Source organism: Coffea arabica, chromosome 11e (genome assembly GCF_036785885.1).
Source record: "Coffea arabica cultivar ET-39 chromosome 11e, Coffea Arabica ET-39 HiFi, whole genome shotgun sequence".
In the NCBI taxonomy this organism is placed as follows: Eukaryota; Viridiplantae; Streptophyta; class Magnoliopsida; order Gentianales; family Rubiaceae; genus Coffea; species Coffea arabica.
In genome coordinates this window covers 31,866,135-31,893,838 of record NC_092331.1, presented here as the reverse complement: position 1 = coordinate 31,893,838, position 27,704 = coordinate 31,866,135, and the positions used below count along the sequence as shown (strand labels likewise).

Here is a 27,704-nt window from a genome sequence, read left to right as displayed (position 1 = left end):
ATATAAAGCAATCGTTCCGACGGAGCTAAATTACTACAGGATAAAGAACGAATAGGAAATTTGGATTTCGAAACAAAAAAGAGAGGGGTGCAACACGAGGACTTCCCAGGGGGTCACCCATCCTAGTACTACTCTCGCCCAAGCACGCTTAACTTCGGAGTTATGATGGGATCCGGTGCACTAGTGCTGGTATGATCGCACCCGCCATGTTCCTTTCGCTTTATTCTTTTAAACCACCCCGTGCTGCGAAACAGTGTGGCTTTTCTAGACCGAAATTCATTTTAAGCTTCAATTCAAGCATTTTCCTCTTATCCTTTTATTTATTTACTTTATATTTTTTTTTGTTATTGATTTGCAACCTATTTTTTTCCCTCATCCCGCAACTCTAAATTATCATGAAATCAATCCTTCACGCTTGCGGTGATACATTTGCGCCGACAAATTTGAGCGACGATCCGGGCTTTGATCGAGCAATACCGTTCCTGATTTGTCTCGCGCCTTCAGACCCGCCTTCATGCTTCGACAAGAAGCAAAATATAAAGCAATCGTTCTGACGGAGCTAAATTACTACAGGATAAAGAACGAATAGGAAATTTGGATTTCGAAACAAAAAAAAGAGGGGTGCAACACGAGGACTTCCCAGGGGGTCACCCATTCTAGTACTACTCTCGCCTAAGCACGCTTAACTTCGGAGTTCTGATGGGATCCGGTGCATTAATGCTGGTATGATCGCACCCGCCATTTTCCTTTCGCTTTATTCCTTTAAACTACCCAGTCCTGCGAAGCAGTGTGGCTTTTCTAGACCGAAATTCATTTTAAGCGTCAATTCAAGCATTTTCCTCTTATCCTTTTATTTATTTACTTTATATTTTTTTTGTTATTGATTTGCACCTTATTTTTTTCCCTCATCCCGCAACTCTAAATTATCATGAAATCAATCCTTCATGCTTGCGGTGATACATTTGCGCCCACAAATTTGAGCGACGATCCGGGCTTTGATCGAACCGTACCGTTGCTGATTTGTCTCGCGCCTTCAGACCCCCCTTCATGCTTCGACAAGAAGCAAAATATAAAGCAATCGTTCCGACGGAGCTAAATTACTACAGGATAAAGAACGAATAGGAAATTTGGATTTCGAAACAAAAATGAGAGTGCAACACGAGGACTTCCCAGGGGGTCACCCATCCTAGTACTACTCTCGCCCAAGCACGCTTAACTTCGGAGTTCTGATGGAATCCGGTGCATTAGTGCTGGTATGATCGCACCCGCCATGTTCCTTTCGCTTTATTCTTTTAAAATACCCCGTCCTGCGAATCAGTGTGGCTTTTCTAGACCGAAATTAATTTTAAGCGTCAATTCAAGCATTTTCCTCTTATCCTTTTATTTATTTACTTTATATTTCTTTTTGTTATTGATTTGCACCTTATTTTTTTCCCTCATCCCGCAATTCTAAATTATCATGAAATCAATCCTTCACGCTTGCGATGATACATTTGCGCCGACAAATTTGAGCGACGATCCGGGCTTTGATCGAGCCGTACCGTTCCTGATTTGTCTCGCGCCTTCAGACCCGCTTCATGCTTCGACAAGAAGCAAAATATAAAGCAATCGTTCCGACGGAGCTAAATTACTACAGGATAAAGAACGAATAGGAAATTTGGATTTCGAAACAAAAAAGAGAGGGGTGCAACACGAGGACTTCCCAGGGGGTCACCCATCCTAGTACTACTCTCGCCCAAGCACGCTTAACTTCGGAGTTATGATGGGATCCGGTGCACTAGTGCTGGTATGATTGCACCCGCCATGTTCCTTTCGCTTTATTCTTTTAAACCACCCCGTGCTGCGAAACAGTGTGGCTTTTCTAGACCGAAATTCATTTTAAGCTTCAATTCAAGCATTTTCCTCTTATCCTTTTATTTATTTACTTTATATTTTTTTTTGTTATTGATTTGCAACCTATTTTTTTCCCTCATCCCGCAACTCTAAATTATCATGAAATCAATCCTTCACGCTTGCGGTGATACATTTGCGCCGACAAATTTGAGCGACGATCCGGGCTTTGATCGAGCAATACCGTTCCTGATTTGTCTCGCGCCTTCAGACCCGCCTTCATGCTTCGACAAGAAGCAAAATATAAAGCAATCGTTCCGACGGAGCTAAATTACTACAGGATAAAGAACGAATAGGAAATTTGGATTTCGAAACAAAAAAAAGAGGGGTGCAACACGAGAACTTCCCAGGGGGTCACCCATCCTAGTACTACTCTCGCCTAAGCACGCTTAACTTCGGAGTTCTGATGGGATCCGGTGCATTAATGCTGGTATGATCGCACCCGCCATTTTCCATTCGCTTTATTCCTTTAAACTACCCAGTCCTGAAAAGCAGTGTGGCTTTTCTAGACCGAAATTCATTTTAAGCGTCAATACAAGCATTTTCCTCTTATCCTTTTATTTATTTACTTTATATTTTTTTTGTTATTGATTTGCACCTTATTTTTTTCCCTCATCCCGCAACTCTAAATTATCATGAAATCAATCCTTCACGTTTGCGGTGATACATTTGCGCCGACAAATTTGAGCGACGATCCGGGCTTTGATCGAGCCGTACCGTTCCTGATTTGTCTCGCGCCTTTAGACCCGCCTTCATGCTTCGACAAGAAGCAAAATATAAAGCAATCGTTCCGACGGAGCTAAATTACTACAGGATAAAGAACGAATAGGAAATTTGGATTTCGAAACAAAAAAGAGAGGGGTGCAACACGAGGACTTCCCAGGGGGTCACCCATCCTAGTACTATTCTCGCCCAAACACGCTTAACTTCGGAGTTCTGATGGGATCCGGTGCATTAGTGCTGGTATGATCGCACCCGCCATGTTCCTTTCGCTTTATTCTTTTAAACCACCCCGTGCTGCGAAACAGTGTGGCTTTTCTAGACCGAAATTCATTTTAAGCTTCGATTCAAGCATTTTCCTCTTATCCTTTTATTTATTTACTTTACATTTTTTTTGTTATTGATATGCACCTTATTTTTTTCCCTCATTCCGCAACTCTAAATTATCATGAAATCAATCCTTCACGCTTGCGGTGATACAGTTGCGCCGACAAATTTGAGCGACGATCCGGGCTTTGATCGGGCCGTACCGTTCCTGATTTGTCTCGCGCCTTCAGACCCGCTTCATGCTTCGACAAGAAGCAAAATATAAAGCAATCGTTCCGACGGAGCTAAATTACTACAGGATAAAGAACGAATAGGAAATTTGGATTTCGAAACAAAAAAGAGAGGGGTGCAACACGAGGACTTCCCAGGGGGTCACCCATCCTAGTACTACTCTCGCCCAAGCACGCTTAACTTCGGAGTTCTGATGGGATCCGGTGCACTAGTGCTGGTATGATCGCACCCGCCATGTTCCTTTCGCTTTATTCTTTTAAACCACCCCGTGCTGCGAAACAGTGTGGCTTTTCTAGACCGAAATTCATTTTAAGCTTCAATTCAAGCATTTTCCTCTTATCCTTTTATTTATTTACTTTATATTTTTTTTTTGTTATTGATTTGCACACTATTTTTTTCCCTCATCCCGCAACTCTAAATTATCATGAAATCAATCCTTCACGCTTGCGGTGATACATTTGCGCCGACAAATTTGAGCGACGATCCGGGCTTTGATCGAGCAATGCCGTTCCTGATTTGTCTCGCGCCTTCAGACCCGCCTTCATGCTTCGACAAGAAGCAAAATATAAAGCAATCGTTCTGACGGAGCTAAATTACTACAGGATAAAGAACGAATAGGAAATTTGGATTTCGAAACAAAAAAAAGAGGGGTGCAAGACGAGGACTTCCCAGGGGGTCACCCATTCTAGTACTACTCTCGCCTAAGCACGCTTAACTTCGGAGTTCTGATGGGATCCGGTGCATTAATGCTGGTATGATCGCACCCGCCATTTTCCTTTCGCTTTATTCCTTTAAACTACCCAGTCCTGCGAAGCAGTGTGGCTTTTCTAGACCGAAATTCATTTTAAGTGTCAATTCAAGCATTTTCCTCTTATCCTTTTATTTATTTACTTTATATTTTTTTTGTTATTGATTTGCACCTTATTTTTTTCCCTCATCCCGCAACTCTAAATTATCATGAAATCAATCCTTCATGCTTGCGGTGATACATTTGCGCCCACAAATTTGAGCGACGATCCGGGCTTTGATCGAACCGTACCGTTGCTGATTTGTCTCGCGCCTTCAGACCCGCCTTCATGCTTCGACAAGAAGCAAAATATAAAGCAATCGTTCCGACGGAGCTAAATTACTACAGGATAAAGAACGAATAGGAAATTTGGATTTCGAAACAAAAATGAGAGTGCAACACGAGGACTTCCCAGGGGGTCACCCATCCTAGTACTACTCTCGCCCAAGCACGCTTAACTTCGGAGTTCTGATGGGATCCGGTGCATTAGTGCTGGTATGATCGCACCCGCCATGTTCCTTTCGCTTTATTCTTTTAAAATACCCCGTCCTGCGAATCAGTGTGGCTTTTCTAGACCGAAATTAATTTTAAGCGTCAATTCAAGCATTTTCCTCTTATCCTTTTATTTATTTACTTTATATTTCTTTTTGTTATTGATTTGCACCTTATTTTTTTCCCTCATCCCGCAATTCTAAATTATCATGAAATCAATCCTTCACGCTTGCGATGATACATTTGCGCCGACAAATTTGAGCGACGATCCGGGCTTTGATCGAGCCGTACCGTTCCTGATTTGTCTCGCGCCTTCAGACCCGCTTCATGCTTCGACAAGAAGCAAAATATAAAGCAATCGTTCCGACGGAGCTAAATTACTACAGGATAAAGAACGAATAGGAAATTTGGATTTCGAAACAAAAAAGAGAGGGGTGCAACACGAGGACTTCCCAGGGGGTCACCCATCCTAGTACTACTCTCGCCCAAGCACGCTTAACTTCGGAGTTCTGATGGGATCCGGTGCACTAGTGCTGGTATGATCGCACCCGCCATGTTCCTTTCGCTTTATTCTTTTAAACCACCCCGTGCTGCGAAACAGTGTGGCTTTTCTAGACCGAAATTCATTTTAAGCTTCAATTCAAGCATTTTCCTCTTATCCTTTTATTTATTTACTTTATATTTTTTTTTGTTATTGATTTGCAACCTATTTTTTTCCCTCATCCCGCAACTCTAAATTATCATGAAATCAATCCTTCACGCTTGCGGTGATACATTTGCGCCGACAAATTTGAGCGACGATCCGGGCTTTGATCGAGCAATACCGTTCCTGATTTGTCTCGCGCCTTCAGACCCGCCTTCATGCTTCGACAAGATGCAAAATATAAAGCAATCGTTCCGACGGAGCTAAATTACTACAGGATAAAGAACGAATAGGAAATTTGGATTTCGAAACAAAAAAAAGAGGGGTGCAACACGAGGACTTCCCAGGGGGTCACCCATCCTAGTACTACTCTCGCCTAAGCACGCTTAACTTCGGAGTTCTGATGGGATCCGGTGCATTAATGCTGGTATGATCGCACCCGCCATTTTCCATTCGCTTTATTCCTTTAAACTACCCAGTCCTGAAAAGCAGTGTGGCTTTTCTAGACCGAAATTCATTTTAAGCGTCAATACAAGCATTTTCCTCTTATCCTTTTATTTATTTACTTTATATTTTTTTTGTTATTGATTTGCACCTTATTTTTTTCCCTCATCCCGCAACTCTAAATTATCATGAAATCAATCCTTCACGCTTGCGGTGATACATTTGCGCCGACAAATTTGAGCGACGATCCGGGCTTTGATCGAGCCGTACCGTTCCTGATTTGTCTCGCGCCTTCAGACCCGCCTTCATGCTTCGACAAGAAGCAAAATATAAAGCAATCGTTCCGACGGAGCTAAATTACTACAGGATAAAGAACGAATAGGAAATTTGGATTTCGAAACAAAAAAGAGAGGGGTGCAACACGAGGACTTCCCAGGGGGTCACCCATCCTAGTACTATTCTCGCCCAAACACGCTTAACTTCGGAGTTCTGATGGGATCCGATGCATTAGTGCTGGTATGATCGCACCCGCCATGTTCCTTTCGCTTTATTCTTTTAAACCACCCCGTGCTGCGAAACAGTGTGGCTTTTCTAGACCGAAATTCATTTTAAGCTTCGATTCAAGCATTTTCCTCTTATCCTTTTATTTATTTACTTTACATTTTTATTGTTATTGATATGCACCTTATTTTTTTCCCTCATTCCGCAACTCTAAATTATCATGAAATCAATCCTTCACGCTTGCGGTGATACATTTGCGCCGACAAATTTGAGCGACGATCCGGGCTTTGATCGAGCCGTACCGTTCCTGATTTGTCTCGCGCCTTCAGACCCGCCTTCATGCTTCGACGAGAAGCAAAATATAAAGCAATCGTTCCGACGGAGCTAAATTACTACAGGATAAAGAACGAATAGGAAATTTGGATTTCGAAACAAAAAAGAGAGGGGTGCAACACGAGGACTTCCCAGGGGGTCACCCATCCTAGTACTATTCTCGCCCAAACACGCTTAACTTCGGAGTTCTGATGGGATCCGGTGCATTAGTGCTGGTATGATCGCACCCGCCATGTTCCTTTCGCTTTATTCTTTTAAACCACCCCGTGCTGCGAAACAGTGTGGCTTTTCTAGACCGAAATTCATTTTAAGCTTCGATTCAAGCATTTTCCTCTTATCCTTTTATTTATTTACTTTACATTTTTTTTGTTATTGATATGCACCTTATTTTTTTCCCTCATTCCGCAACTCTAAATTATCATGAAATCAATCCTTCACGCTTGCGGTGATACATTTGCGCCGACAAATTTGAGCGACGATCCGGGCTTTGATCGAGCCGTACCGTTCCTGATTTGTCTCGCGCCTTCAGACCCGCCTTCATGCTTCGACAAGAAGCAAAATATAAAGCAATCGTTCCGACGGAGCTAAATTACTACAGGATAAAGAACGAATAGGAAATTTGGATTTCGAAACAAAAATGAGAGTGCAACACGAGGACTTCCCAGGGGGTCACCCATCCTAGTACTACTCTCGCCCAAGCACGCTTAACTTCGGAGTTCTGATGGGATCCGGTGCATTAGTGCTGGTATGATCGCACCCGCCATGTTCCTTTCGCTTTATTCTTTTAAACCACCCCGTGCTGCGAAACAGTGTGGCTTTTCTAGACCGAAATTAATTTTAAGCGTCAATTCAAGCATTTTCCTCTTATCCTTTTATTTATTTACTTTATATTTCTTTTTGTTATTGATTTGCACCCTATTTTTTTCCCTCGTCCCGCAACTCTAAATTATCATGAAATCAATTCTTCACGCTTGCGGTGATTCACTTGCGCCGACAAATTTGAGCGACGATCCGGGCTTTGGTCGAGCAATACCGTTCCTGATTTGTCTCGCGCCTTCAGACCCGTCTTCATGCTTCGACAAGAAGCAAAATATAATGCAATCGTTCCGACGGAGCTAAATTACTACAGGATAAAGAACGAATAGGAAAATTTGTATTTCGAAACAAAAAAAAGAGGGGTGCAACACGAGGACTTCTCAGGGGGTCACCCATCCTAGTACTACTCTCGCCTAAGCACGCTTAACTTCGGAGTTCTGATGGGATCCGGTGCATTAATGCTGGTATGATCGCACCCGCAATTTTCCTTTCGCTTTATTCCTTTAAACTACCCAGTCCTGAAAAGCAGTGTGGCTTTTCTAGACCGAAATTCATTTTAAGCGTCAATACAAGCATTTTCCTCTTATCCTTTTATTTATTTACTTTATATTTTTTTGTTATTGATTTGCACCTTATTTTTTTCCCTCATCCCGCAACTCTAAATTATCATGAAATCAATCCTTCACGCTTGCGGTGATACATTTGTGCCGACAAATTTGAGCGACGATCCGGGCTTTGATCGAGTCGTACCGTTCCTGATTTGTCTTGCGCCTTCAGACCCGCTTCATGCTTCGACAAGAAGCAAAATATAAAGCAATCGTTCCGACGGAGCTAAATTACTACAGGATAAAGAACGAATAGGAAATTTGGATTTCGAAACAAAAAAGAGAGGGGTGCAACACGAGGACTTCCCAGGGGGTCACCCATCCTAGTACTACTCTCGCCTAAGCACGCTTAACTTCGGAGTTCTGATGGGATCCGGTGCACTAGTGCTGGTATGATCGCACCCGTCATGTTCCTTTCGCTTTATTCTTTTAAACCACCCCGTGCAGCGAAACAGTGTGGCTTTTCTAGACCGAAATTCATTTTAAGCTTCAATTCAAGCATTTTCCTCTTATCCTTTTATTTATTTACTTTATATTTTTTTTTGTTATTGATTTGCACACTATTTTTTTCCCTCATCCCGCAACTCTAAATTATCATGAAATCAATCCTTCACGCTTGCGGTGATACATTTGCGCCGACAAATTCGAGCGACGATCCGGGCTTTGATCGAGCAATACCGTTCCTGATTTGTCTCGCGCCTTCAGACCCGCCTTCATGCTTCGACAAGAAGCAAAATATAAAGCAATCGTTCCGACGGAGCTAAATTACTACAGGATAAAGAACGAATAGGAAATTTGGATTTCGAAACAAAAAAAAGAGGGGTGCAACACGAGGACTTCCCAGGGGGTCACCCATTCTAGTACTACTCTCGCCTAAGCACGCTTAACTTCGGAGTTCTGATGGGATCCGGTGCATTAATGCTGGTATGATCGCACCCGCCATTTTTCTTTCGCTTTATTCCTTTAAACTACCCAGTCCTGCGAAGCAGTGTGGCTTTTCTAGACCGAAATTCATTTTAAGCGTCAATTCAAGCATTTTCCTCTTATCCTTTTATTTATTTACTTTATATTTTTTTTGTTATTGATTTGCACCTTATTTTTTTCCATCATCCCGCAACTCTAAATTATCATGAAATCAATCCTTCACGCTTGCGGTGATACATTTGCGCCGACAAATTTGAGCGACGATCCGGGCTTTGATCGAGCCGTACCGTTCCTGATTTGTCTCGCGCCTTCAGACCCGCCTTCATGCTTCGACAAGAAGCAAAATATAAAGCAATCGTTCCGACGGAGCTAAATTACTACAGGATAAAGAACGAATAGGAAATTTGGATTTCGAAACAAAAAAGAGAGGGGTGCAACACGAGGACTTCCCAGGGGGTCACCCATCCTAGTACTATTCTCGCCCAAACACGCTTAACTTCGGAGTTCTGATGGGATCCGGTGCATTAGTGCTGGTATGATCGCACCCGCCATGTTCCTTTCGCTTTATTCTTTTAAACCACCCCGTGCTGCGAAACAGTGTGGCTTTTCTAGACCGAAATTCATTTTAAGCTTCGATTCAAGCTTTTTCCTCTTATCCTTTTATTTATTTACTTTATATTTTTTTTGTTATTGATATGCACCTTATTTTTTTCCCTCATACCGCAACTCTAAATTATCATGAAATCAATCCTTCATGCTTGCGGTGATACATTTGCGCCCACAAATTTGAGCGACGATCCGGGCTTTGATCGAACCGTACCGTTCCTGATTTGTGTCGCGCCTTCAGACCCCCCTTCATGCTTCGACAAGAAGCAAAATATAAAGCAATCGTTCCGACGGAGCTAAATTACTACAGGATAAAGAACGAATAGAAAATTTGGATTTCGAAACAAAAATGAGAGTGCAACACGAGGACTTCCCAGGGGGTCACCCATCCTAGTACTACTCTCGCCCAAGCACGCTTAACTTCGGAGTTCTGATGGGATCCGGTGCACTAGTGCTGGTATGATCGCACCCGTCATGTTCCTTTCGCTTTATTCTTTTAAACCACCCCGTGCAGCGAAACAGTGTGGCTTTTCTAGACCGAAATTCATTTTAAGCTTCAATTCAAGCATTTTCCTCTTATCCTTTTATTTATTTACTTTATATTTTTTTTTGTTATTGATTTGCACACTATTTTTTTCCCTCATCCCGCAACTCTAAATTATCATGAAATCAATCCTTCACGCTTGCGGTGATACATTTGCGCCGACAAATTCGAGCGACGATCCGGGCTTTGATCGAGCAATACCGTTCCTGATTTGTCTCGCGCCTTCAGACCCGCCTTCATGCTTCGACAAGAAGCAAAATATAAAGCAATCGTTCCGACGGAGCTAAATTACTACAGGATAAAGAACGAATAGGAAATTTGGATTTCGAAACAAAAAAAAGAGGGGTGCAACACGAGGACTTCCCAGGGGGTCACCCATTCTAGTACTACTCTCGCCTAAGCACGCTTAACTTCGGAGTTCTGATGGGATCCGGTGCATTAATGCTGGTATGATCGCACCCGCCATTTTTCTTTCGCTTTATTCCTTTAAACTACCCAGTCCTGCGAAGCAGTGTGGCTTTTCTAGACCGAAATTCATTTTAAGCGTCAATTCAAGCATTTTCCTCTTATCCTTTTATTTATTTACTTTATATTTTTTTTGTTATTGATTTGCACCTTATTTTTTTCCATCATCCCGCAACTCTAAATTATCATGAAATCAATCCTTCACGCTTGCGGTGATACATTTGCGCCGACAAATTTGAGCGACGATCCGGGCTTTGATCGAGCCGTACCGTTCCTGATTTGTCTCGCGCCTTCAGACCCGCCTTCATGCTTCGACAAGAAGCAAAATATAAAGCAATCGTTCCGACGGAGCTAAATTACTACAGGATAAAGAACGAATAGGAAATTTGGATTTCGAAACAAAAAAGAGAGGGGTGCAACACGAGGACTTCCCAGGGGGTCACCCATCCTAGTACTATTCTCGCCCAAACACGCTTAACTTCGGAGTTCTGATGGGATCCGGTGCATTAGTGCTGGTATGATCGCACCCGCCATGTTCCTTTCGCTTTATTCTTTTAAACCACCCCGTGCTGCGAAACAGTGTGGCTTTTCTAGACCGAAATTCATTTTAAGCTTCGATTCAAGCTTTTTCCTCTTATCCTTTTATTTATTTACTTTATATTTTTTTTGTTATTGATATGCACCTTATTTTTTTCCCTCATACCGCAACTCTAAATTATCATGAAATCAATCCTTCATGCTTGCGGTGATACATTTGCGCCCACAAATTTGAGCGACGATCCGGGCTTTGATCGAACCGTACCGTTCCTGATTTGTGTCGCGCCTTCAGACCCCCCTTCATGCTTCGACAAGAAGCAAAATATAAAGCAATCGTTCCGACGGAGCTAAATTACTACAGGATAAAGAACGAATAGAAAATTTGGATTTCGAAACAAAAATGAGAGTGCAACACGAGGACTTCCCAGGGGGTCACCCATCCTAGTACTACTCTCGCCCAAGCACGCTTAACTTCGGAGTTCTGATGGGATCCGGTGCACTAGTGCTGGTATGATCGCACCCGCCATGTTCCTTTCGCTTTATTCTTTTAAACCACCCCGTGCTGCGAAACAGTGTGGCTTTTCTAGACCGAAATTCATTTTAAGCTTCAATTCAAGCATTTTCCTCTTATCCTTTTATTTATTTACTTTATATTTTTTTTTGTTATTGATTTGCAACCTATTTTTTTCCCTCATCCCGCAACTCTAAATTATCATGAAATCAATCCTTCACGCTTGCGGTGATACATTTGCGCCGACAAATTTGAGCGACGATCCGGGCTTTGATCGAGCAATACCGTTCCTGATTTGTCTCGCGCCTTCAGACCCGCCTTCATGCTTCGACAAGATGCAAAATATAAAGCAATCGTTCCGACGGAGCTAAATTACTACAGGATAAAGAACGAATAGGAAATTTGGATTTCGAAACAAAAAAAAGAGGGGTGCAACACGAGGACTTCCCAGGGGGTCACCCATCCTAGTACTACTCTCGCCTAAGCACGCTTAACTTCGGAGTTCTGATGGGATCCGGTGCATTAATGCTGGTATGATCGCACCCGCCATTTTCCATTCGCTTTATTCCTTTAAACTACCCAGTCCTGAAAAGCAGTGTGGCTTTTCTAGACCGAAATTCATTTTAAGCGTCAATACAAGCATTTTCCTCTTATCCTTTTATTTATTTACTTTATAATTTTTTGTTATTGATTTGCACCTTATTTTTTTCCCTCATCCCGCAACTCTAAATTATCATGAAATCAATCCTTCACGCTTGCGGTGATACATTTGTGCCGACAAATTTGAGCGACGATCCGGGCTTTGATCGAGTCGTACCGTTCCTGATTTGTCTTGCGCCTTCAGACCCGCTTCATGCTTCGACAAGAAGCAAAATATAAAGCAATCGTTCCGACGGAGCTAAATTACTACAGGATAAAGAACGAATAGGAAATTTGGATTTCGAAACAAAAAAGAGAGGGGTGCAACACGAGGACTTCCCAGGGGGTCACCCATCCTAGTACTACTCTCGCCTAAGCACGCTTAACTTCGGAGTTCTGATGGGATCCGGTGCACTAGTGCTGGTATGATCGCACCCGTCATGTTCCTTTCGCTTTATTCTTTTAAACCACCCCGTGCAGCGAAACAGTGTGGCTTTTCTAGACCGAAATTCATTTTAAGCTTCAATTCAAGCATTTTCCTCTTATCCATTTATTTATTTACTTTATATTTTTTTTTGTTATTGATTTGCACACTATTTTTTTCCCTCATCCCGCAACTCTAAATTATCATGAAATCAATCCTTCACGCTTGCGGTGATACATTTGCGCCGACAAATTCGAGCGACGATCCGGGCTTTGATCGAGCAATACCGTTCCTGATTTGTCTCGCGCCTTCAGACCCGCCTTCATGCTTCGACAAGAAGCAAAATATAAAGCAATCGTTCCGACGGAGCTAAATTACTACAGGATAAAGAACGAATAGGAAATTTGGATTTCGAAACAAAAAAAAGAGGGGTGCAACACGAGGACTTCCCAGGGGGTCACCCATTCTAGTACTACTCTCGCCTAAGCACGCTTAACTTCGGAGTTCTGATGGGATCCGGTGCATTAATGCTGGTATGATCGCACCCGCCATTTTTCTTTCGCTTTATTCCTTTAAACTACCCAATCCTGCGAAGCAGTGTGGCTTTTCTAGACCGAAATTCATTTTAAGCGTCAATTCAAGCATTTTCCTCTTATCCTTTTATTTATTTACTTTATATTTTTTTTGTTATTGATTTGCACCTTATTTTTTTCCATCATCCCGCAACTCTAAATTATCATGAAATCAATCCTTCACGCTTGCGGTGATACATTTGCGCCGACAGATTTGAGCGACGATCCGGGCTTTGATCGAGCCGTACCGTTCCTGATTTGTCTCGCGCCTTCAGACCCGCCTTCATGCTTCGACAAGAAGCAAAATATAAAGCAATCGTTCCGACGGAGCTAAATTACTACAGGATAAAGAACGAATAGGAAATTTGGATTTCGAAACAAAAAAGAGAGGGGTGCAACACGAGGACTTCCCAGGGGGTCACCCATCCTAGTACTATTCTCGCCCAAACACGCTTAACTTCGGAGTTCTGATGGGATCCGGTGCATTAGTGCTGGTATGATCGCACCCGCCATGTTCCTTTCGCTTTATTCTTTTAAACCACCCCGTGCTGCGAAACAGTGTGGCTTTTCTAGACCGAAATTCATTTTAAGCTTCGATTCAAGCTTTTTCCTCTTATCCTTTTATTTATTTACTTTATATTTTTTTTGTTATTGATATGCACCTTATTTTTTTCCCTCATACCGCAACTCTAAATTATCATGAAATCAATCCTTCATGCTTGCGGTGATACATTTGCGCCCACAAATTTGAGCGACGATCCGGGCTTTGATCGAACCGTACCGTTCCTGATTTGTGTCGCGCCTTCAGACCCCCCTTCATGCTTCGACAAGAAGCAAAATATAAAGCAATCGTTCCGACGGAGCTAAATTACTACAGGATAAAGAACGAATAGGAAATTTGGATTTCGAAACAAAAATGAGAGTGCAACACGAGGACTTCCCAGGGGGTCACCCATCCTAGTACTACTCTCGCCCAAGCACGCTTAACTTCGGAGTTCTGATGGGATCCGGTGCATTAGTGCTGGTATGATCGCACCCGCCATGTTCCTTTCGCTTTATTCTTTTAAACCACCCCGTGCTGCGAAACAGTGTGGCTTTTCTAGACCGAAATTAATTTTAAGCGTCAATTCAAGCATTTTCCTCTTATTCTTTTATTTATTTACTTTTTATTTCTTTTTGTTATTGATTTGCACCCTATTTTTTTCCCTCGTCCCGCAACTCTAAATTATCATGAAATCAATTCTTCACGCTTGCGGTGATTCACTTGCGCCGACAAATTTGAGCGACGATCCGGGCTTTGGTCGAGCAATACCGTTCCTGATTTGTCTCGCGCCTTCAGACCCGTCTTCATGCTTCGACAAGAAGCAAAATATAATGCAATCGTTCCGACGGAGCTAAATTACTACAGGATAAAGAACGAATAGGAAATTTGTATTTCGAAACAAAAAAAAGAGGGGTGCAACACGAGGACTTCCCAGGGGGTCACCCATCCTAGTACTACTCTCGCCTAAGCACGCTTAACTTCGGAGTTCTGATGGGATCCGGTGCATTAATGCTGGTATGATCGCACCCGCAATTTTCCTTTCGCTTTATTCCTTTAAACTACCCAGTCCTGAAAAGCAGTGTGGCTTTTCTAGACCGAAATTCATTTTAAGCGTCAATACAAGCATTTTCCTCTTATCCTTTTATTTATTTACTTTATATTTTTTTGTTATTGATTTGCACCTTATTTTTTTCCCTCATCCCGCAACTCTAAATTATCATGAAATCAATCCTTCACGCTTGCGGTGATACATTTGTGCCGACAAATTTGAGCGACGATCCGGGCTTTGATCGAGTCGTACCGTTCCTGATTTGTCTTGCGCCTTCAGACCCGCTTCATGCTTCGACAAGAAGCAAAATATAAAGCAATCGTTCCGACGGAGCTAAATTACTACAGGATAAAGAACGAATAGGAAATTTGGATTTCGAAACAAAAAAGAGAGGGGTGCAACACGAGGACTTCCCAGGGGGTCACCCATCCTAGTACTACTCTCGCCTAAGCACGCTTAACTTCGGAGTTCTGATGGGATCCGGTGCACTAGTGCTGGTATGATCGCACCCGCCATGTTCCTTTCGCTTTATTCTTTTAAACCACCCCGTGCAGCGAAACAGTGTGGCTTTTCTAGACCGAAATTCATTTTAAGCTTCAATTCAAGCATTTTCCTCTTATCCTTTTATTTATTTACTTTATATTTTTTTTTGTTATTGATTTGCACACTATTTTTTTCCCTCATCCCGCAACTCTAAATTATCATGAAATCAATCCTTCACGCTTGCGGTGATACATTTGCGCCGACAAATTCGAGCGACGATCCGGGCTTTGATCGAGCAATACCGTTCCTGATTTGTCTCGCGCCTTCAGACCCGCCTTCATGCTTCGACAAGAAGCAAAATATAAAGCAATCGTTCCGACGGAGCTAAATTACTACAGGATAAAGAACGAATAGGAAATTTGGATTTCGAAACAAAAAAAAGAGGGGTGCAACACGAGGACTTCCCAGGGGGTCACCCATTCTAGTACTACTCTCGCCTAAGCATGCTTAACTTCGGAGTTCTGATGGGATCCGGTGCATTAATGCTGGTATGATCGCACCCGCCATTTTTCTTTCGCTTTATTCCTTTAAACTACCCAGTCCTGCGAAGCAGTGTGGCTTTTCTAGACCGAAATTCATTTTAAGCGTCAATTCAAGCATTTTCCTCTTATCCTTTTATTTATTTACTTTATATTTTTTTTGTTATTGATTTGCACCTTATTTTTTTCCATCATCCCGCAACTCTAAATTATCATGAAATCAATCCTTCACGCTTGCGGTGATACATTTGCGCCGACAGATTTGAGCGACGATCCGGGCTTTGATCGAGCCGTACCGTTCCTGATTTGTCTCGCGCCTTCAGACCCGCCTTCATGCTTCGACAAGAAGCAAAATATAAAGCAATCGTTCCGACGGAGCTAAATTACTACAGGATAAAGAACGAATAGGAAATTTGGATTTCGAAACAAAAAAGAGAGGGGTGCAACACGAGGACTTCCCAGGGGGTCACCCATCCTAGTACTATTCTCGCCCAAACACGCTTAACTTCGGAGTTCTGATGGGATCCGGTGCATTAGTGCTGGTATGATCGCACCCGCCATGTTCCTTTCGCTTTATTCTTTTAAACCACCCCGTGCTGCGAAACAGTGTGGCTTTTCTAGACCGAAATTCATTTTAAGCTTCGATTCAAGCTTTTTCCTCTTATCCTTTTATTTATTTACTTTATATTTTTTTTGTTATTGATATGCACCTTATTTTTTTCCCTCATACCGCAACTCTAAATTATCATGAAATCAATCCTTCATGCTTGCGGTGATACATTTGCGCCCACAAATTTGAGCGACGATCCGGGCTTTGATCGAACCGTACCGTTCCTGATTTGTGTCGCGCCTTCAGACCCCCCTTCATGCTTCGACAAGAAGCAAAATATAAAGCAATCGTTCCGACGGAGCTAAATTACTACAGGATAAAGAACGAATAGGAAATTTGGATTTCGAAACAAAAATGAGAGTGCAACACGAGGACTTCCCAGGGGGTCACCCATCCTAGTACTACTCTCGCCCAAGCACGCTTAACTTCGGAGTTCTGATGGGATCCGGTGCATTAGTGCTGGTATGATCGCACCCGCCATGTTCCTTTCGCTTTATTCTTTTAAACCACCCCGTGCTGCGAAACAGTGTGGCTTTTCTAGACCGAAATTAATTTTAAGCGTCAATTCAAGCATTTTCCTCTTATTCTTTTATTTATTTACTTTATATTTCTTTTTGTTATTGATTTGCACCCTATTTTTTTCCCTCGTCCCGCAACTCTAAATTATCATGAAATCAATTCTTCACGCTTGCGGTGATTCACTTGCGCCGACAAATTTGAGCGACGATCCGGGCTTTGGTCGAGCAATACCGTTCCTGATTTGTCTCGCGCCTTCAGACCCGCCTTCATGCTTCGACAAGAAGCAAAATATAAAGCAATCGTTCCGACGGAGCTAAATTACTACAGGATAAAGAACGAATAGGAAATTTGGATTTCGAAACAAAAAAAAGAGGGGTGCAACACGAGGACTTCCCAGGGGGTCACCCATCCTAGTACTACTCTCGCCTAAGCACGCTTAACTTCGGAGTTCTGATGGGATCCGGTGCATTAATGCTGGTATGATCGCACCCGCCATTTTCCTTTCGCTTTATTCCTTTAAACTACCCAGTCCTGAAAAGCAGTGTGGCTTTTCTAGACCGAAATTCATTTTAAGCGTCAATACAAGCATTTTCCTCTTATCCTTTTATTTATTTACTTTATATTTTTTTGTTATTGATTTGCACCTTATTTTTTTCCCTCATCCCGCAACTCTAAATTATCATGAAATCAATCCTTCACGCTTGCGGTGATACATTTGTGCCGACAAATTTGAGCGACGATCCGGGCTTTGATCGAGTCGTACCGTTCCTGATTTGTCTTGCGCCTTCAGACCCGCTTCATGCTTCGACAAGAAGCAAAATATAAAGCAATCGTTCCGACGGAGCTAAATTACTACAGGATAAAGAACGAATAGGAAATTTGGATTTCGAAACAAAAAAGAGAGGGGTGCAACACGAGGACTTCCCAGGGGGTCACCCATCCTAGTACTACTCTCGCCTAAGCACGCTTAACTTCGGAGTTCTGATGGGATCCGGTGCACTAGTGCTGGTATGATCGCACCCGCCATGTTCCTTTCGCTTTATTCTTTTAAACCACCCCGTGCAGCGAAACAGTGTGGCTTTTCTAGACCGAAATTCATTTTAAGCTTCAATTCAAGCATTTTCCTCTTATCCTTTTATTTATTTACTTTATATTTTTTTTTGTTATTGATTTGCACACTATTTTTTTCCCTCATCCCGCAACTCTAAATTATCATGAAATCAATCCTTCACGCTTGCGGTGATACATTTGCGCCGACAAATTCGAGCGACGATCCGGGCTTTGATCGAGCAATACCGTTCCTGATTTGTCTCGCGCCTTCAGACCCGCCTTCATGCTTCGACAAGAAGCAAAATATAAAGCAATCGTTCCGACGGAGCTAAATTACTACAGGATAAAGAACGAATAGGAAATTTGGATTTCGAAACAAAAAAAAGAGGGGTGCAACACGAGGACTTCCCAGGGGGTCACCCATTCTAGTACTACTCTCGCCTAAGCACGCTTAACTTCGGAGTTCTGATGGGATCCGGTGCATTAATGCTGGTATGATCGCACCCGCCATTTTTCTTTCGCTTTATTCCTTTAAACTACCCAGTCCTGCGAAGCAGTGTGGCTTTTCTAGACCGAAATTCATTTTAAGCGTCAATTCAAGCATTTTCCTCTTATCCTTTTATTTATTTACTTTATATTTTTTTTGTTATTGATTTGCACCTTATTTTTTTCCATCATCCCGCAACTCTAAATTATCATGAAATCAATCCTTCACGCTTGCGGTGATACATTTGCGCCGACAAATTTGAGCGACGATCCGGGCTTTGATCGAGCCGTACCGTTCCTGATTTGTCTCGCGCCTTCAGACCCGCCTTCATGCTTCGACAAGAAGCAAAATATAAAGCAATCGTTCCGACGGAGCTAAATTACTACAGGATAAAGAACGAATAGGAAATTTGGATTTCGAAACAAAAAAGAGAGGGGTGCAACACGAGGACTTCCCAGGGGGTCACCCATCCTAGTACTATTCTCGCCCAAACACGCTTAACTTCGGAGTTCTGATGGGATCCGGTGCATTAGTGCTGGTATGATCGCACCCGCCATGTTCCTTTCGCTTTATTCTTTTAAACCACCCCGTGCTGCGAAACAGTGTGGCTTTTCTAGACCGAAATTCATTTTAAGCTTCGATTCAAGCTTTTTCCTCTTATCCTTTTATTTATTTACTTTATATTTTTTTTGTTATTGATATGCACCTTATTTTTTTCCCTCATACCGCAACCCTAAATTATCATGAAATCAATCCTTCATGCTTGCGGTGATACATTTGCGCCCACAAATTTGAGCGACGATCCGGGCTTTGATCGAACCGTACCGTTCCTGATTTGTGTCGCGCCTTCAGACCCCCCTTCATGCTTCGACAAGAAGCAAAATATAAAGCAATCGTTCCGACGGAGCTAAATTACTACAGGATAAAGAACGAATAGGAAATTTGGATTTCGAAACAAAAATGAGAGTGCAACACGAGGACTTCCCAGGGGGTCACCCATCCTAGTACTACTCTCGCCCAAGCACGCTTAACTTCGGAGTTCTGATGGGATCCGGTGCATTAGTGCTGGTATGATCGCACCCGCCATGTTCCTTTCGCTTTATTCTTTTAAACCACCCCGTGCTGCGAAACAGTGTGGCTTTTCTAGACCGAAATTAATTTTAAGCGTCAATTCAAGCATTTTCCTCTTATCGTTTTATTTATTTACTTTATATTTCTTTTTGTTATTGATTTGCACCCTATTTTTTTCCCTCGTCCCGCAACTCTAAATTATCATGAAATCAATTCTTCACGCTTGCGGTGATTCACTTGCGCCGACAAATTTGAGCGACGATCCGGGCTTTGGTCGAGCAATACCGTTCCTGATTTGTCTCGCGCCTTCAGACCCGCCTTCATGCTTCGACAAGAAGCAAAATATAAAGCAATCGTTCCGACGGAGCTAAATTACTACAGGATAAAGAACGAATAGGAAATTTGGATTTCGAAACAAAAAAAAGAGGGGTGCAACACGAGGACTTCCCAGGGGGTCACCCATCCTAGTACTACTCTCGCCTAAGCACGCTTAACTTCGGAGTTCTGATGGGATCCGGTGCATTAATGCTGGTATGATCGCACCCGCCATTTTCCTTTCGCTTTATTCCTTTAAACTACCCAGTCCTGAAAAGCAGTGTGGCTTTTCTAGACCGAAATTTATTTTAAGCGTCAATACAAGCATTTTCCTCTTATCCTTTTATTTATTTACTTTATATTTTTTTTGTTATTGATTTGCACCTTATTTTTTTCCCTCATCCCGCAACTCTAAATTATCATGAAATCAATCATTCACGCTTGCGGTGATACATTTGCGCCGACAAATTTGAGCGACGATCCGGGCTTTGATCGAGCCGTACCGTTCCTGATTTGTCTCGCGCGTTCAGACCCGCTTCATGCTTCGACAAGAAGCAAAATATAAAGAAATCGTTCCGACGGAGCTAAATTACTACAGGATAAAGAACGAATAAGAAATTTGGATTTCGAAACAAAAAAGAGAGGGGTGCAACACGAGGACTTCCCAGGGGGTCACCCATCCTAGTACTACTCTCGCCCAAGCACGCTTAACTTCGGAGTTCTGATGGGATCCGGTGCACTAGTGCTGGTATGATCGCACCCGCCATGTTCCTTTCGCTTTATTCTTTTAAACCACCCCGTGCTGCGAAACAGTGTGGCTTTTCTAGACCGAAATTCATTTTAAGCTTCGATTCAAGCATTTTCCTCTTATCCTTTTATTTATTTACTTTACATTTTTTTTGTTATTGATATGCACCTTATTTTTTTCCCTCATACCGCAACCCTAAATTATCATGAAATCAATCCTTCATGCTTGCGGTGATACATTTGCGCCCACAAATTTGAGCGACGATCCGGGCTTTGATCGAACCGTACCGTTCCTGATTTGTGTCGCGCCTTCAGACCCCCCTTCATGCTTCGACAAGAAGCAAAATATAAAGCAATCGTTCCGACGGAGCTAAATTACTACAGGATAAAGAACGAATAGGAAATTTGGATTTCGAAACAAAAATGAGAGTGCAACACGAGGACTTCCCAGGGGGTCACCCATCCTAGTACTACTCTCGCCCAAGCACGCTTAACTTCGGAGTTCTGATGGGATCCGGTGCATTAGTGCTGGTATGATCGCACCCGCCATGTTCCTTTCGCTTTATTCTTTTAAACCACCCCGTGCTGCGAAACAGTGTGGCTTTTCTAGACCGAAATTAATTTTAAGCGTCAATTCAAGCATTTTCCTCTTATCGTTTTATTTATTTACTTTATATTTCTTTTTGTTATTGATTTGCACCCTATTTTTTTCCCTCGTCCCGCAACTCTAAATTATCATGAAATCAATTCTTCACGCTTGCGGTGATTCACTTGCGCCGACAAATTTGAGCGACGATCCGGGCTTTGGTCGAGCAATACCGTTCCTGATTTGTCTCGCGCCTTCAGACCCGCCTTCATGCTTCGACAAGAAGCAAAATATAAAGCAATCGTTCCGACGGAGCTAAATTACTACAGGATAAAGAACGAATAGGAAATTTGGATTTCGAAACAAAAAAAAGAGGGGTGCAACACGAGGACTTCCCAGGGGGTCACCCATCCTAGTACTACTCTCGCCTAAGCACGCTTAACTTCGGAGTTCTGATGGGATCCGGTGCATTAATGCTGGTATGATCGCACCCGCCATTTTCCTTTCGCTTTATTCCTTTAAACTACCCAGTCCTGAAAAGCAGTGTGGCTTTTCTAGACCGAAATTTATTTTAAGCGTCAATACAAGCATTTTCCTCTTATCCTTTTATTTATTTACTTTATATTTTTTTTGTTATTGATTTGCACCTTATTTTTTTCCCTCATCCCGCAACTCTAAATTATCATGAAATCAATCATTCACGCTTGCGGTGATACATTTGCGCCGACAAATTTGAGCGACGATCCGGGCTTTGATCGAGCCGTACCGTTCCTGATTTGTCTCGCGCGTTCAGACCCGCTTCATGCTTCGACAAGAAGCAAAATATAAAGAAATCGTTCCGACGGAGCTAAATTACTACAGGATAAAGAACGAATAAGAAATTTGGATTTCGAAACAAAAAAGAGAGGGGTGCAACACGAGGACTTCCCAGGGGGTCACCCATCCTAGTACTACTCTCGCCCAAGCACGCTTAACTTCGGAGTTCTGATGGGATCCGGTGCACTAGTGCTGGTATGATCGCACCCGCCATGTTCCTTTCGCTTTATTCTTTTAAACCACCCCGTGCTGCGAAACAGTGTGGCTTTTCTAGACCGAAATTCATTTTAAGCTTCGATTCAAGCATTTTCCTCTTATCCTTTTATTTATTTACTTTACATTTTTTTTGTTATTGATATGCACCTTATTTTTTTCCCTCATTCCGCAACTCTAAATTATCATGAAATCAATCCTTCACGCTTGCGGTGATACATTTGCGCCGACAAATTTGAGCGACGATCCGGGCTTTGATCGAGCCGTACCGTTCCTGATTTGTCTCTCGCCTTCAGACCCGCTTCATGCTTCGACAAGAAGCAAAATATAAAGAAATCGTTCCGACGGAGCTAAATTACTACAGGATAAAGAACGAATAAGAAATTTGGATTTCGAAACAAAAAAGAGAGGGGTGCAACACGAGGACTTCCCAGGGGGTCACCCATCCTAGTACTACTCTCGCCCAAGCACGCTTAACTTCGGAGTTCTGATGGGATCCGGTGCACTAGTGCTGGTATGATCGCACCCGCCATGTTCCTTTCGCTTTATTCTTTTAAACCACCCCGTGCTGCGAAACAGTGTGGCTTTTCTAGACCGAAATTAATTTTAAGCGTCAATTCAAGCATTTTCCTCTTATCCTTTTATTTATTTACTTTATATTTCTTTTTGTTATTGATTTGCACCCTATTTTTTTCCCTCGTCCCGCAACTCTAAATTATCATGAAATCAATTCTTCACGCTTGCGGTGATTCACTTGCGCCGACAAATTTGAGCGACGATCCGGGCTTTGGTCGAGCAATACCGTTCCTGATTTGTCTCGCGCCTTCAGACCCGTCTTCATGCTTCGACAAGAAGCAAAATATAATGCAATCGTTCCGACGGAGCTAAATTACTACAGGATAAAGAACGAATAGGAAATTTGGATTTCGAAACAAAAAAAAGAGGGGTGCAACACGAGGACTTCCCAGGGGGTCACCCATCCTAGTACTACTCTCGCCTAAGCACGCTTAACTTCGGAGTTCTGATGGGATCCGGTGCATTAATGCTGGTATGATCGCACCCGCCATTTTCCTTTCGCTTTATTCCTTTAAACTACCCAGTCCTGAAAAGCAGTGTGGCTTTTCTAGACCGAAATTCATTTTAAGCGTCAATACAAGCATTTTCCTCTTATCCTTTTATTTATTTACTTTATATTTTTTTTGTTATTGATTTGCACCTTATTTTTTTCCCTCATCCCGCAACTCTAAATTATCATGAAATCAATCTTTCACGCTTGCGGTGATACATTTGCGCCGACAAATTTGAGCGACGATCCGGGCTTTGATCGAGCCGTATCGTTCCTGATTTGTCTCGCGCCTTCAGACCCGCTTCATGCTTCGACAAGAAGCAAAATATAAAGCAATCGTTCCGACGGAGCTAAATTACTACAGGATAAAGAACGAATAGGAAATTTGGATTTCGAAACAAAAAAGAGAGGGGTGCAACACGAGGACTTCCCAGGGGGTCACCCATCCTAGTACTACTCTCGCCCAAGCACGCTTAACTTCGGAGTTCTGATGGGATCCGGTGCACTAGTGCTGGTATGATCGCACCCGCCATGTTCCTTTCTGTGAGGACCCAGACCGTTCGTAAGTTGATATTAGGGTTAGGGCTAAGAAGAAAACCCTAATTTCCGGTTAAGATTGAAAACCCGCATTTTCTACATTTTCTTTATTAGAAAAGTTTCCCAGATAAGTTTTATGAGTAAATATAGTTTTAGATGTTTTTTTTCTAATATTAGTTAGTTTTTGAGAAATTAAGAACGTATATCGGATGTAGGACCCACTAGTGTGGGAAGGTATAGGATTCAATCCATTTGGTATAGGTTAATTAATTTTAAGAAGGTTAGAAACCCTAAGTGAGCAAAATCCCTAATGTTATGATTTATTAGAAGTTTTAAGTGGGTTTAAACCTAATTTTGTCCTTGACAAAAAAGTTATTGTTTAACTACTTTTATGTGGGATAAAGTATGCGTAAGTGTAAGTGACTAAGATGAGAAAGTGATTAGTGAAATAATTAAGCGTGATTATATGTTTTAGATTAGATTAAGTTATGACTTATGGAGTAAATTGAAAGGTTATCAAATGTTTGAGGGAAAATGTATATGAAAGAGAAAGTTGAAGTGCAAGGGTGAAAACAACAAATAAAGCATTTTTGTGATTGGTTGCTATAAGAAATATCTCCCAAAGCTTTGACTATATGTTGTCTTACAACTTATAAGAAACAAGAGAAAACAAAACTAAGAAAAAAAAGAAAGAAAGGAAGAGCCGAGAGAGAGAGTGAGAGCCGTGAGAAGAGAAAGAAAAAAAAAAAGAAAAGGAAAGCTTGCTTTGGTGCATCATTTTTGCTCTTCAATCTTGAGTTTGGATCTTGGAGAAACAACTTGAGCACTTGATTGTTGTGGGTGATCATCTACAAAGCTTGAATCAAAGGTAAGAAAGTCTATTTGAAGACTTAAGTTGATTATTGTTTGATGAACTAGTGGTTATTTTGGCATAGGACCCTAGTTGTGCTTGATTGTGGTACCTCTTATGCCTATCACATGTTTTTATGGAGTACTTTGGTTAATTTTAGTGTTATTTGGTTGCTGAAAATTCGGCCAAGAAGAGGAAAGAATTTGGGTTTCTTGCTAATGCTTTCCTTACTTGTTTTAGTTGAGAAATGGACTTGTAGTGGTTATGTTTGATGAATTGCCTCACTTGATTTGGTTGGTTACTTGCAAAAAGCTGATTTGGGTTAAGAAACCCTAAACTCCATTAGGCTAATTTAGCTTAGCTTATGGTTAGTGAGATAGAGTTTGGTTAGTGAGAGGTTGGATTAAGTTCATTGGTGCAAATGAAATTTGGTTAGGGATTGTGGTTGATGATTGTTAAATTTGGTATTGACTTGGGAGGGGAATTTCGGACCATTTGTAGGCCATTTAGATGTTAGTATATGTGTGTTTATTTGGTACAAAAGTGGTTGAAAAACCTGCATAAGAACCATGAAAACGAACCATATGTTTGCGACATTTGAAACCGGCAAAATGGGTAAACAGGGCAACCCAGAACCTGAACTTGAGCTCCATTTTTCTTAATGTTCCGTGCTGATTCAGAAGTTTCGTAAAACATGAAAGTCGTAGCCCCTTGAGTCCTGAGTATGCCTGCAAAATTTCAGGTCAATCGGATTAGCGTAGCCTGAGTTATCGACGAAATGCTCAAGCCTGTTTTGACCCTCTGGTTCTACGCGTTTTCTGATTTTGTTTCTGCCCATGACTTTTCGATTTTTATAGAGTTCGATCTGGGTGCCGACTCCTTCATAAGAAGTTTAGATCTTGATCTCAGCTTCGAAACGGTATAAAGTACGTCGAAAATCGAGTTCCGTAGCTCCGGTTATGATCAAAACAATATCGCTCGTCAGAACTGCCTTGTATTTGGACAGTTCTGACGGGTATTTTGGCACTCGAATTTTGTTTTGTTCTGAATAGATTCAGGTCTTGGCCAAAACATGAAAGTTTTAGACTTATGTCTCAGCTTTCTAATGCCTTTGGAATTTCTTAATTTTAATTTCTGAGCCGTGAGTTACGGCCTTGCAAACAGGGCCTGTTTGGTAACTCGCAATGAAACAGCTGGAACTGTTTCACGCAATTTTCACCTATACCCTTTGAGATCTGGGTTGCGATGTCTTCATGAACATTGTAGCCCTTCCTCTTAGCTTCGTAACGGTACCTCATGTACCTTGATCTGATATTCCTAGACTAAATTTTGACCAAAACGGTTTGAGATGGCCGACTTGGCCATTTCCGTTTGCCGTTCTGCGCGGACGTGTGCGGCCGTTTTGCCGTTTCCGCACTTGCGCGTGCCAATTTTTCCGTTTGGCTTATTTCAAGTACGTTAGTTGCCGTTTGTGATATATTGTGACATAATCTTCGATTTCAGACAGTGGTGAGCTAGGCGGTGCCGGTGGGGCCCACTACTAGCCAACACACAAAGTGAATTCCGCCTTTATACTACTTTTGGTATTTTGAGTAAGTATTCAGGCCGCTCTTATGTGTTAGTTGTTTATGTGTTTCGTTATGTGTAAAAAGGGTACCTAGGCGAGGGTGTACTTTATCGCACTCGATCTAGACCCTAATTTACGCACCAATTTGTACATGACTTATGTATGTGAGAAATTTTGGAACAAAAACCCTTGAGCTTGTGGCTCGGGGTGACTTTTGAATACTTTTGTGAATTTTGTGAGTTTGCGGTTGAACTCAATACCTAGATGGACTATTCGAGCCGGTTAGGGCTTGGTCGAAGTCAGTCCAACTTGGTTTGAGGTCACCAAGTTTGTGACCCGAGCTTATGATTAAAGCTCAAGTTTGTGATTTCGTTCGCCTGGGCAAGTTTGTGAGGTGACTGGCCAGTGAGGGTGATAAGGTGTCGGTGGGTGTACAAGTGAAGTTCTACGGACCTTATTTATGGTCGACGGAGTGTCGACAGGAGATCAAGCATGGCAAATGAATTGGCTTTGGAGCCACCCGTATCCTTATTATGTGATGTTACTTTTCTGCTTTTGCTTTACTCTTACTGTGTAAATGTTGCTACGTGAAATTTACGCTTTTGCCCCTGTTTACTTACTAAGCTTTTAGCTTACCCCATTCCGTTTGTTTTCCTTAGCAGGGGCCGACGCGGGTACGTTTGGGGCTCATACACTAGTTTAGTAGATTGGCTTGTAATAGTTGAACTTTTAGGATGTTTGTTTTTATTCTGGTGGTTTGTATTAGGACCCTTCTTAGGGTCTCCCTTTTGGTTTTGGTTGTAAGTATACGGATGTAATAGTAAGAGCAGGTACTTTTGGAGAATGTAATTATAACTCTTTTGGGATTGTATATATTGTATGTATAGTACTCTTTTGGATTTTCTGGCTTTTATTGCTTTCAGTTTTGAGTCCTGGCGCGAGCTAGGCAGGCGGCCCGCCGATACCCTTGGGTTCGCCCTTGGGAGAAGTGGGGTCGTCACACTTTCGCTTTATTCTTTTAAACCACCCCGTGCTGCGAAACAGTGTGGCTTTTCTAGACCGAAATTCATTTTAAGCTTCAATTCAAGCATTTTCCTCTTATCCTTTTATTTATTTACTTTATATTTTTTTTTTGTTATTGATTTGCACACTATTTTTTTCCCTCATCCCGCAACTCTAAATTATCATGAAATCAATCCTTCATGCTTGCGGTGATACATTTGCGCCGACAAATTTGAGCGACGATCCGGGCTTTGATCGAGCAATACCGTTCCTGATTTGTCTCGCGCCTTCAGACCCGCCTTCATGCTTCGACAAGAAGCAAAATATAAAGCAATCGTTCTGACGGAGCTAAATTACTACAGGATAAAGAACGAATAGGAAATTTGGATTTCGAAACAAAAAAAAGAGGGGTGCAACACGAGGACTTCCCAGGGGGTCACCCATTCTAGTACTACTCTCGCCTAAGCACGCTTAACTTCGGAGTTCTGATGGGATCCGGTGCATTAATGCTGGTATGATCGTACCCGCCATTTTCCTTTCGCTTTATTCCTTTAAACTACCCAGTCCTGCGAAGCAGTGTGGCTTTTCTAGACCGAAATTCATTTTAAGCGTCAATTCAAGCATTTTCCTCTTATCCTTTTAT

At 42.2% G+C, this 27,704-nt stretch overlaps 46 non-coding genes across 46 annotated transcripts; all 46 read right to left on the bottom strand.

Annotated features, from left to right (window-relative positions):
* Positions 1 to 84: 84 nt before the first annotated feature.
* On the bottom strand, positions 85 to 203 carry LOC113722354 (5S ribosomal RNA). The gene has a single exon (XR_003456669.2). It is a non-coding gene; the product is annotated as a 5S ribosomal RNA (ribosomal RNA).
* Positions 204 to 618: 415 nt separating this feature from the next.
* On the bottom strand, positions 619 to 737 carry LOC113722346 (5S ribosomal RNA). Its single transcript, XR_003456667.2, has one exon. It is a non-coding gene; the product is annotated as a 5S ribosomal RNA (ribosomal RNA).
* A 411-nt stretch (positions 738 to 1,148) lies between these two features.
* LOC140030935 (5S ribosomal RNA) lies at positions 1,149 to 1,267 on the bottom strand. The gene has a single exon (XR_011834854.1). It is a non-coding gene; the product is annotated as a 5S ribosomal RNA (ribosomal RNA).
* Positions 1,268 to 1,681: 414 nt separating this feature from the next.
* LOC140032026 (5S ribosomal RNA) lies at positions 1,682 to 1,800 on the bottom strand. Its single transcript, XR_011835952.1, has one exon. It is a non-coding gene; the product is annotated as a 5S ribosomal RNA (ribosomal RNA).
* Positions 1,801 to 2,215: 415 nt separating this feature from the next.
* LOC140031324 (5S ribosomal RNA) lies at positions 2,216 to 2,334 on the bottom strand. Its single transcript, XR_011835245.1, has one exon. It is a non-coding gene; the product is annotated as a 5S ribosomal RNA (ribosomal RNA).
* Positions 2,335 to 2,748: 414 nt separating this feature from the next.
* Positions 2,749 to 2,867, bottom strand: LOC113722314 (5S ribosomal RNA). The gene has a single exon (XR_003456638.2). It is a non-coding gene; the product is annotated as a 5S ribosomal RNA (ribosomal RNA).
* Positions 2,868 to 3,280: 413 nt separating this feature from the next.
* LOC140030669 (5S ribosomal RNA) lies at positions 3,281 to 3,399 on the bottom strand. Its single transcript, XR_011834588.1, has one exon. It is a non-coding gene; the product is annotated as a 5S ribosomal RNA (ribosomal RNA).
* A 416-nt stretch (positions 3,400 to 3,815) lies between these two features.
* On the bottom strand, positions 3,816 to 3,934 carry LOC140032145 (5S ribosomal RNA). The gene has a single exon (XR_011836070.1). It is a non-coding gene; the product is annotated as a 5S ribosomal RNA (ribosomal RNA).
* Positions 3,935 to 4,345: 411 nt separating this feature from the next.
* LOC140029925 (5S ribosomal RNA) lies at positions 4,346 to 4,464 on the bottom strand. Its single transcript, XR_011833839.1, has one exon. It is a non-coding gene; the product is annotated as a 5S ribosomal RNA (ribosomal RNA).
* A 414-nt stretch (positions 4,465 to 4,878) lies between these two features.
* LOC113722348 (5S ribosomal RNA) lies at positions 4,879 to 4,997 on the bottom strand. The gene has a single exon (XR_011834587.1). It is a non-coding gene; the product is annotated as a 5S ribosomal RNA (ribosomal RNA).
* A 415-nt stretch (positions 4,998 to 5,412) lies between these two features.
* On the bottom strand, positions 5,413 to 5,531 carry LOC140031450 (5S ribosomal RNA). Its single transcript, XR_011835372.1, has one exon. It is a non-coding gene; the product is annotated as a 5S ribosomal RNA (ribosomal RNA).
* Positions 5,532 to 5,945: 414 nt separating this feature from the next.
* Positions 5,946 to 6,064, bottom strand: LOC140031579 (5S ribosomal RNA). Its single transcript, XR_011835500.1, has one exon. It is a non-coding gene; the product is annotated as a 5S ribosomal RNA (ribosomal RNA).
* Positions 6,065 to 6,478: 414 nt separating this feature from the next.
* LOC113722390 (5S ribosomal RNA) lies at positions 6,479 to 6,597 on the bottom strand. Its single transcript, XR_003456702.2, has one exon. It is a non-coding gene; the product is annotated as a 5S ribosomal RNA (ribosomal RNA).
* Positions 6,598 to 7,008: 411 nt separating this feature from the next.
* Positions 7,009 to 7,127, bottom strand: LOC140029924 (5S ribosomal RNA). The gene has a single exon (XR_011833838.1). It is a non-coding gene; the product is annotated as a 5S ribosomal RNA (ribosomal RNA).
* A 416-nt stretch (positions 7,128 to 7,543) lies between these two features.
* LOC140031527 (5S ribosomal RNA) lies at positions 7,544 to 7,662 on the bottom strand. Its single transcript, XR_011835449.1, has one exon. It is a non-coding gene; the product is annotated as a 5S ribosomal RNA (ribosomal RNA).
* A 412-nt stretch (positions 7,663 to 8,074) lies between these two features.
* On the bottom strand, positions 8,075 to 8,193 carry LOC113722325 (5S ribosomal RNA). Its single transcript, XR_003456648.2, has one exon. It is a non-coding gene; the product is annotated as a 5S ribosomal RNA (ribosomal RNA).
* A 415-nt stretch (positions 8,194 to 8,608) lies between these two features.
* On the bottom strand, positions 8,609 to 8,727 carry LOC113722351 (5S ribosomal RNA). Its single transcript, XR_011835529.1, has one exon. It is a non-coding gene; the product is annotated as a 5S ribosomal RNA (ribosomal RNA).
* A 414-nt stretch (positions 8,728 to 9,141) lies between these two features.
* On the bottom strand, positions 9,142 to 9,260 carry LOC113722364 (5S ribosomal RNA). Its single transcript, XR_003456677.1, has one exon. It is a non-coding gene; the product is annotated as a 5S ribosomal RNA (ribosomal RNA).
* A 411-nt stretch (positions 9,261 to 9,671) lies between these two features.
* LOC140030819 (5S ribosomal RNA) lies at positions 9,672 to 9,790 on the bottom strand. The gene has a single exon (XR_011834738.1). It is a non-coding gene; the product is annotated as a 5S ribosomal RNA (ribosomal RNA).
* Positions 9,791 to 10,205: 415 nt separating this feature from the next.
* On the bottom strand, positions 10,206 to 10,324 carry LOC140031607 (5S ribosomal RNA). The gene has a single exon (XR_011835528.1). It is a non-coding gene; the product is annotated as a 5S ribosomal RNA (ribosomal RNA).
* A 414-nt stretch (positions 10,325 to 10,738) lies between these two features.
* Positions 10,739 to 10,857, bottom strand: LOC113722330 (5S ribosomal RNA). Its single transcript, XR_003456652.2, has one exon. It is a non-coding gene; the product is annotated as a 5S ribosomal RNA (ribosomal RNA).
* Positions 10,858 to 11,268: 411 nt separating this feature from the next.
* Positions 11,269 to 11,387, bottom strand: LOC140030818 (5S ribosomal RNA). Its single transcript, XR_011834737.1, has one exon. It is a non-coding gene; the product is annotated as a 5S ribosomal RNA (ribosomal RNA).
* Positions 11,388 to 11,802: 415 nt separating this feature from the next.
* On the bottom strand, positions 11,803 to 11,921 carry LOC140031449 (5S ribosomal RNA). Its single transcript, XR_011835371.1, has one exon. It is a non-coding gene; the product is annotated as a 5S ribosomal RNA (ribosomal RNA).
* Positions 11,922 to 12,333: 412 nt separating this feature from the next.
* Positions 12,334 to 12,452, bottom strand: LOC113722363 (5S ribosomal RNA). Its single transcript, XR_003456676.2, has one exon. It is a non-coding gene; the product is annotated as a 5S ribosomal RNA (ribosomal RNA).
* A 415-nt stretch (positions 12,453 to 12,867) lies between these two features.
* LOC140031606 (5S ribosomal RNA) lies at positions 12,868 to 12,986 on the bottom strand. The gene has a single exon (XR_011835527.1). It is a non-coding gene; the product is annotated as a 5S ribosomal RNA (ribosomal RNA).
* Positions 12,987 to 13,400: 414 nt separating this feature from the next.
* LOC113722329 (5S ribosomal RNA) lies at positions 13,401 to 13,519 on the bottom strand. The gene has a single exon (XR_011834864.1). It is a non-coding gene; the product is annotated as a 5S ribosomal RNA (ribosomal RNA).
* A 411-nt stretch (positions 13,520 to 13,930) lies between these two features.
* Positions 13,931 to 14,049, bottom strand: LOC140029923 (5S ribosomal RNA). The gene has a single exon (XR_011833837.1). It is a non-coding gene; the product is annotated as a 5S ribosomal RNA (ribosomal RNA).
* A 415-nt stretch (positions 14,050 to 14,464) lies between these two features.
* On the bottom strand, positions 14,465 to 14,583 carry LOC113722347 (5S ribosomal RNA). The gene has a single exon (XR_003456668.2). It is a non-coding gene; the product is annotated as a 5S ribosomal RNA (ribosomal RNA).
* Positions 14,584 to 14,995: 412 nt separating this feature from the next.
* Positions 14,996 to 15,114, bottom strand: LOC140031498 (5S ribosomal RNA). Its single transcript, XR_011835420.1, has one exon. It is a non-coding gene; the product is annotated as a 5S ribosomal RNA (ribosomal RNA).
* A 415-nt stretch (positions 15,115 to 15,529) lies between these two features.
* LOC113722358 (5S ribosomal RNA) lies at positions 15,530 to 15,648 on the bottom strand. The gene has a single exon (XR_003456673.2). It is a non-coding gene; the product is annotated as a 5S ribosomal RNA (ribosomal RNA).
* A 414-nt stretch (positions 15,649 to 16,062) lies between these two features.
* LOC113720083 (5S ribosomal RNA) lies at positions 16,063 to 16,181 on the bottom strand. Its single transcript, XR_003455198.2, has one exon. It is a non-coding gene; the product is annotated as a 5S ribosomal RNA (ribosomal RNA).
* Positions 16,182 to 16,592: 411 nt separating this feature from the next.
* On the bottom strand, positions 16,593 to 16,711 carry LOC140029921 (5S ribosomal RNA). Its single transcript, XR_011833836.1, has one exon. It is a non-coding gene; the product is annotated as a 5S ribosomal RNA (ribosomal RNA).
* A 415-nt stretch (positions 16,712 to 17,126) lies between these two features.
* LOC113720079 (5S ribosomal RNA) lies at positions 17,127 to 17,245 on the bottom strand. The gene has a single exon (XR_003455195.2). It is a non-coding gene; the product is annotated as a 5S ribosomal RNA (ribosomal RNA).
* A 412-nt stretch (positions 17,246 to 17,657) lies between these two features.
* LOC140031497 (5S ribosomal RNA) lies at positions 17,658 to 17,776 on the bottom strand. The gene has a single exon (XR_011835419.1). It is a non-coding gene; the product is annotated as a 5S ribosomal RNA (ribosomal RNA).
* A 415-nt stretch (positions 17,777 to 18,191) lies between these two features.
* Positions 18,192 to 18,310, bottom strand: LOC140031605 (5S ribosomal RNA). The gene has a single exon (XR_011835526.1). It is a non-coding gene; the product is annotated as a 5S ribosomal RNA (ribosomal RNA).
* A 414-nt stretch (positions 18,311 to 18,724) lies between these two features.
* LOC140030944 (5S ribosomal RNA) lies at positions 18,725 to 18,843 on the bottom strand. Its single transcript, XR_011834863.1, has one exon. It is a non-coding gene; the product is annotated as a 5S ribosomal RNA (ribosomal RNA).
* A 411-nt stretch (positions 18,844 to 19,254) lies between these two features.
* On the bottom strand, positions 19,255 to 19,373 carry LOC140029920 (5S ribosomal RNA). The gene has a single exon (XR_011833835.1). It is a non-coding gene; the product is annotated as a 5S ribosomal RNA (ribosomal RNA).
* Positions 19,374 to 19,788: 415 nt separating this feature from the next.
* LOC113720069 (5S ribosomal RNA) lies at positions 19,789 to 19,907 on the bottom strand. The gene has a single exon (XR_003455186.2). It is a non-coding gene; the product is annotated as a 5S ribosomal RNA (ribosomal RNA).
* A 413-nt stretch (positions 19,908 to 20,320) lies between these two features.
* Positions 20,321 to 20,439, bottom strand: LOC113720071 (5S ribosomal RNA). The gene has a single exon (XR_003455187.2). It is a non-coding gene; the product is annotated as a 5S ribosomal RNA (ribosomal RNA).
* Positions 20,440 to 20,850: 411 nt separating this feature from the next.
* Positions 20,851 to 20,969, bottom strand: LOC113720058 (5S ribosomal RNA). Its single transcript, XR_003455176.1, has one exon. It is a non-coding gene; the product is annotated as a 5S ribosomal RNA (ribosomal RNA).
* Positions 20,970 to 21,384: 415 nt separating this feature from the next.
* LOC140031448 (5S ribosomal RNA) lies at positions 21,385 to 21,503 on the bottom strand. Its single transcript, XR_011835370.1, has one exon. It is a non-coding gene; the product is annotated as a 5S ribosomal RNA (ribosomal RNA).
* A 413-nt stretch (positions 21,504 to 21,916) lies between these two features.
* Positions 21,917 to 22,035, bottom strand: LOC140030668 (5S ribosomal RNA). Its single transcript, XR_011834586.1, has one exon. It is a non-coding gene; the product is annotated as a 5S ribosomal RNA (ribosomal RNA).
* Positions 22,036 to 22,448: 413 nt separating this feature from the next.
* Positions 22,449 to 22,567, bottom strand: LOC140030667 (5S ribosomal RNA). The gene has a single exon (XR_011834585.1). It is a non-coding gene; the product is annotated as a 5S ribosomal RNA (ribosomal RNA).
* Positions 22,568 to 22,982: 415 nt separating this feature from the next.
* On the bottom strand, positions 22,983 to 23,101 carry LOC140031447 (5S ribosomal RNA). Its single transcript, XR_011835369.1, has one exon. It is a non-coding gene; the product is annotated as a 5S ribosomal RNA (ribosomal RNA).
* A 413-nt stretch (positions 23,102 to 23,514) lies between these two features.
* Positions 23,515 to 23,633, bottom strand: LOC140030665 (5S ribosomal RNA). The gene has a single exon (XR_011834583.1). It is a non-coding gene; the product is annotated as a 5S ribosomal RNA (ribosomal RNA).
* A 3,835-nt stretch (positions 23,634 to 27,468) lies between these two features.
* LOC113720055 (5S ribosomal RNA) lies at positions 27,469 to 27,587 on the bottom strand. The gene has a single exon (XR_003455173.2). It is a non-coding gene; the product is annotated as a 5S ribosomal RNA (ribosomal RNA).
* Between the last annotated feature and the right edge of the window lie 117 nt (positions 27,588 to 27,704).